This window comes from Pteropus vampyrus, unplaced genomic scaffold (genome assembly GCF_000151845.1).
Source record: "Pteropus vampyrus isolate Shadow unplaced genomic scaffold, Pvam_2.0 Scaffold324, whole genome shotgun sequence".
Lineage (NCBI taxonomy): Eukaryota > Metazoa > Chordata > Mammalia > Chiroptera > Pteropodidae > Pteropus > Pteropus vampyrus.
Window position 1 is genome coordinate 1,269,044 of NW_011889105.1, and position 6,393 is coordinate 1,275,436.

A 6,393-nucleotide genomic window follows, 5' to 3' on the forward strand; every position below is an offset into this window, starting at 1 on the left:
TTTAAGAATAATTATATTTATTTTATGTATAGAATTTATAAAATTCTTTATATTAAGCTTTTCTTGTTTACATCACTTTGCAGTTTCTCTCTCCTGATTGGACTCAGATTAATACAATTATTGGATATACTATTCAACTGATTTATAGAAGATGAATTTGGGCAATGCATAGCTCCTTTTATTTTTTTTTTTAACTTTTGCCATCTCTTATCTCTAGGATACCATGCTCATAGAATAAAAACATTTTGGCCCCTCAAAAGGGCCAGAGCCTACAATCCTCTGATCTTTACGATGCCATACCTCTTTTTATAGTAGACATTAAATGAATTTCCTAAGGATATCTTGGATATTCTCAATTTGACAGTAAAGTTTCTCAGGTAGGAAGAGAGGCTTGTTTTTTGGAGTGAAGATTTCAGGAAAAATTGTTAACATGACTTATTTTTTTACTGAAGGATTTCCTTAAAACCTCAAAGCGACTATGATGAAATAATTCAACAGAAAAATAATTTCCAACAGTGATAATACTTCTGTAATGTTCTCCAGACTTAAATTCTAGTACTGTGTTCATTTTACTGTATGAGCATTTGGACTTCTATCTAGTGACCTATAAATGTATAACTAATCTTTACTGAGCACTTAACATGTACAAGATATGGTATCAAATGCTGTAAAGAAAATTTTCCAAAGCTTGGAAATAAGCAAAAGAGATTACTGCATGTCCTTTTCAAATTACCTAAGCATTGTCTAGCCAATACACCCAAGGATTAGCCAGTTCTCTAGGAGTATGTACATTTGTTTGACTTGCTATTTTCTCTTCTTTTAAATTATTTTTTAATTTAGTTTCAAGTATACAGTACATTGGTTAGACATCTATACAGTTCATAAAACAATCCTCCTGATTGCACCCTCCCTCCCCGACCCTCCACCTAGCCAACGTATTAATGCTAATTGCATTCCTTATGCCATGCTCCCCAACCCTGTGACCATCCATCAGCTACTAATTTGTACTTCTTTAGCCTTTCACCCCATTCTCTCAGTCCCCCATACCCTCCTCCCCTCTGTCTGACCAAATTGTTCACTATATTTGTGAGTCTGTTTTTGATTAGTTTTTTCTTTTTATTCCTTAGATTCCACATATAAGTGAAGTCATATAGTGTTTATCTTTCTCTGTCTGATTTAAATACCTACTAGGGTCATCAAAGCAATATCTTTTTCCATCCCCTTTTCATATGTATGTGTCTTGTTTTCTTATCCTTTCAGCCACTCTATCTTTGGGTTGGAGCACTTAATTCTTTTCCATTTAAGTTGGAGCACTTATTGATAGGAATGTAGTTGTTACCATTCTTTATTCCTGTTTTTGATACATATATTTTCTTTTTAAAGAAGTCCCTCCAACATTTCCTGTAATACTGGTTTGGTGGTTATGAATTCCTTTAGCTTATTTTTGTCTGGGAAGCTCTTTATCTGTCCTTTAACTCTAAATGATAGCTTTGCTGGATAAATTATTCTTGGTTGTATATCCTGTATATCCTGGGTCTTCATCCTGTCGAATATTTTGTGCCAAGCCCTTCTGTCCTGCATAGTTTCTTTTGAGAAATCAGCTGCCAGTCTTATGGGTATTCCCTTATATTTAATTATTTATTTTTCTCTTGCTGCTTTTAATATTCTTTCTTTGTATTTAAACTTTAATTTTAATTATGATGTGTCTTGGTGTGGGCCTCCTTGGATCCCTGATTTTTGGAATTCTCTGAGCTTCCTGGGGTTTTATGTTCATTTCCTTTACCAGGTTAGGGAAGTTTTCCATCATTATTTCTTCAAACAGCTGTTCAACATCCTGATTTTCTTCAGTTACGCCGATCAGACAAATATTTGGAGCCTTAATAGCATCCCATATCCTCCTTAAATTATTTTTATAGTCTTGGCATCTTTTTTCTTGTCATTCTGATTAAGTGTCCTGACTGGCTTTCCGTCCTCTAGATAGGGCATTTGATCCTCTTTTTTATTCACTTTGTTTATTCCTTTGTTTATTCCATTTATTATAGTTCTCATCTCAGATAATGTGTTCTTCATTTCAGACTGATTATCTTTTATAATTTCCATTTCCATTTTATGTTTTTTATCTCTTTGTCGAAGTTCTCACTGAATTTATCTACACTTCCCAAAAGTTCATTGAGCATCTTTATAACCAGTGTTTTGAACTCTGCATCTGTTAGATTACTTGACTCCATTATATCTGGATCTCTGTTCTGTTCTTTCATATGGTTTCTGCTTCTTTGTCTTCCCATTTTTGCTGCCTTTCTCTGTCTATTTCTATGTACTAAGCAAAGCTCCTAATTCTCCTGGTCTTAGTAGTGTGAATTTGTGAAGTAGGTGTCCAATGGCATAGTCCTGAGAGGGGTTCAGCTGCAGGCCAAACTTAACCCAAGCCTCTACCCCTTCATGGCCACCTGTTAAGATTCAGCAAACAATCCACAGATGCTGTGCTTATAGTTGCCTCAAAGGCCACACCAGAAACCGAGGCTGCCTCCAGTGTCTCAGCAAGGAGCACTTGACTCGCTGAGGATACACCAGGATGTGCCTTGGGTGGGGCCAAGAGTTGGGGGAGGCGGGATTTCAGGAAATTCTCTGGGGCAAACGACGTCTGGTATCCAGTTAGATGACATCTCGGCTTTGGCGGCGCTGTGTCTGGCGCACTGGTAGGGAGGAGGGCTCAATAGGGAACAATGGATACCATCAGCACTTCTGTACACAACTAGTCTCGCCTAAGCCCTCCTTCCAACAATGTGTCCCTGTAAGTCCCTGGTGCCCTCTGCGTGCAGCCGAATAGGCACTGGTGCTCAGAGCGAGTTGGACTGTCATTGGGAAAATTCGCTCCTGGACACCTTTAAGCCTTTAAGAGGCTTCTTCCACTGCCACAGCCTCTGTCTCAGCCGCTCAGGACTGGGCAGCCCCGCGTCCTCGCCCTATCCTATCTTCTGTTGTGAAAGGGTGTTTTCTTGGATTTCTCCCTAGTTGTATGGCTTATTCCTCTAATTCCCAGGCAATTTTTCTTTGCTGCTGCTCCTTGTTTCCATCACAACTTCGATTTGGTTGCCAGAAGGATGAACAGAGCCTCTATCATCTATGCCAGTTTTTTTCTCTCTTGCTATTTTCTCTTGATTGGGAAATTTTAATTCTTGTAAGGGTAGATATTATCTTGTAGAATATCACATGGTTTCTCAACCTCAGCACTATTGGCCTTTGGCCTATATAATTCTTTTTTGTGAGGGTCTGCCCTGTGCATTGAAGGATGTTTAGCACTATTCCTGTTCTCTAACCACCACTAGTGCTCCCCTCTTCCAGGCTGTAAAAGCCAAAAATGTCTCCAGACATTGCCAAATGTTCTCTGGAGGGCAAAATTATCCCCACTTGAGAACAACTTGGCAGTTGAAATGAAAATTAAATTTGTCCACTAAAGATGTAAATGATTTATTTGATAAAAAAAAAGAAAACCTGAAAAGTTACAGTTTATTGCCTGTGCATTAACCAGTTTTGTATCTAAAGTAGCCATCTTACTTAAGCCTTTTTCCTTCAGCCACCATAAATGCATTGCTCTCTCCAATTTTCTTTGAACTAGCCATATCATCTTGCCAGTTCCCTTATTAACATATTAAATGAATCTTTAACACACGTTCATTTTATATTTGTGCGAGTCATGTTTTTAACTTTTTAGAAAGTATTTTTAACTACATATATTACTTTATTTAATCCTTGTCACAACTATATAAAAAAGAGGCTTTGTGATGTAAAATAAATACCCAAAGTCACGCTGAAAACACTTGTTGAAACGAGATTTGGAACCCAAGTCTACATGACCCCAAATAATGAGCTCTTAATCACCATGCTATACTGTATTATGAGTCTAGTCCTAAAACTCTATGACCTAGCTTGCTGTTGTCACTGCATTTAGCTTGCAGTTATACTCCTACAGCTCTTAGCCACCCAATTTATATACTCTGAAAGAGCTTCATAGTTCAAAATCCAAGAACCAGAGTAGCCTTCTAACTTCGGAACATTCTAGCTCACTTTATTATATTAGCACAGGAACCAACACAATAGGAGCTAATGGAGGAGTACCAGGAATCTGTATCTACTCAATTCAAGATGCCATGTTAATTCAACACGTTTCTTAAACTTATCACCAATGAGTGAGTAGTTATTCTCTCTCTCTCTCTCTCTCTCTCTCTCTCTCTCTCTCTCTCTCTCTCTCCCCCCCCTCCCCCCCCCCTCCCCCCCCCCCTCCTCTCCCTCCCCCCTCCCCTCTCTCTCAGGCTCCAAGCAAAAGATACACCCAGCAGACCCTGTTGGTCTTGTTTATCCTGGTATTCACTTTTTGTCCCTGTTCCTGGCTTACAAGTCTTACAAATGGGGGATGTGGTAGAATAAGGCACAAAGCCATCAGGGAATGGTCTATCTAATCTACGTCTTCTCTATCTAGTCTAACAATACCAATCACGGCAGGCTGTATACAAATCCTTATTGGATTCTGTGATTAAACATTAATTTTCTTGAGTGTTGAAGTTCTTAGGAGATAACCTAGAATTATGAAAAATAAATGTAAGAAACTGGTGTGTTCACAGTGACTGGGCTCATCCTGTACCCTGATGTTCCCTCTGCTTCCACCTACCCTTGCATTCTGCTCTGCCACGCCCTGCTCTGAAGAAACACTTGCCATCTCCCTTAGCAAGCAGGTGGGCTGTGGAGGAGCATGGCATGAGGCCCCACTTCAGGCCCTACTTTGCCTTGCTCTCTGAACATGCCATGGCTCTGAGCAAGAGGTCTGTGTGTCCCACAGGCTATGTATGACCTGTACAGAACCTATGATTATACAGTATCACCAATGGAGAAAGCCATTATGAAAACAGATATTAAGATAGCTCTTTCTTCTGGGTGTTATGGAAGAATAGCTCCACCTTCTAGCTTGGCCACAAAACACTTCATTGATGAAGGAGTTGGTATCCTAGAGGAAACATTGGTTTTGTGGTGTTTAATTTTAGCGAAGAAAGTTTAAAGTTGAAAAGGGTGATGAAATTACACAGCTTATTTGTGAAGGGATTTTTTTAATGCAAACATAGAGGAAGTTCAAATTTTAGATGACACTGAAAGGGATTCAGGTTTGTGTTCCACTGGAAAGCATTAAAATTTATGTCAAGAATAGAAAATGGGAAAATGTATTTTTTTCTTAAAAAGAGTTTGGCTTAAAAAACAAAAAGAAAAATACATGCAGTAATAAAAATAGCTGTCACTTGTAGAGTACTTACCACAATTCAGTCACCACTCCAAGCTTCTTACATATATTATCTCATTTAATATTCGTTAAACCCTGTTAGAAGATACTATTATTTTCCAGATGAATTAACTGGGGGCACAAATAGGTTAAGTAATTTTCCCAAAGCTACAAAAGTAGTGACGGACCAAATTCATGTTTAATTTCTGAGTTTATGCTCAGCCACTACTACACGCTACTATAATAATAGGTGTGATTGACTTTCCAATTGATGGGAGTGGAAGGAGGGTGTTAAAAGATAAAGCCTCACTGAGTATCTGACTGGCTAAGTATTCTGGAGACCAGGATATGTGGAGCATGTAAGATGAGAAACCCTCCAGACCTTTATTTTGATGTGGTCCTTACTGAAGCAGAGGTATTACAGGGCTCAGAAAAGGAGTTCCCTCTTATAATCATTCTGACAATACCGGATTGAGGATCTATTGCCTAACTGGTTTACAGCTGCTGGAAATCAATTTATTTGGTGGGAGAGTTGACATCTATATTGAATAATCACAGGTATTATTTGTATTGCCCTTAAAAAAACATAAATGACATAGAGAAGTAATGTTTACTTCTTACAAACAGCAATTAGGAAGTTTGAAGTCATTAGTAATAGAGATAATATTTATCACTTGAAAATCATTTATTTCACTCAAACACATATAGGAACACAAAGTGCTTTCAATCTTTCATGCTGCCCATCCTTCCACATTCGTGAAAATTAGGCAAATATTTAAGTAGTATTATCCCACTTGACAACAAAGGAAAATGAGGTGCCAAGGGATTGTTTGTGGTCACTCAAGTAATCTGCATTGGAGCCAGTTTTTTAATAAAAATCAAACAAAAGTAGATGTTTCTAGAGAATTAGATTTATTTCAGTATAAATTGTAGACTAGGTCTCTTTTCCAATCCAATATACTTTTCTTTTCTTTTCTTTTTTTAATTTTCCCAATAGACTTGTAATGAGGCTTGTAATGAGGTGCTCACAAAACAAAAAAACAAAAACAAAATTCTTAGGATACAATAAGTCTGGGCCTGCAATTATAGAGTCTTTTGTTTTGAGAAGTGTCCCAGACTGCCAGAGG

At 38.0% G+C, this 6,393-nt stretch overlaps 1 pseudogene; it reads left to right on the plus strand.

Annotated features, from left to right (window-relative positions):
- The first annotated feature begins 4,752 nt into the window (after window positions 1-4,752).
- Window positions 4,753-5,179, plus strand: LOC105304010 (annotated as a pseudogene).
- Window positions 5,180-6,393: the final 1,214 nt, after the last annotated feature.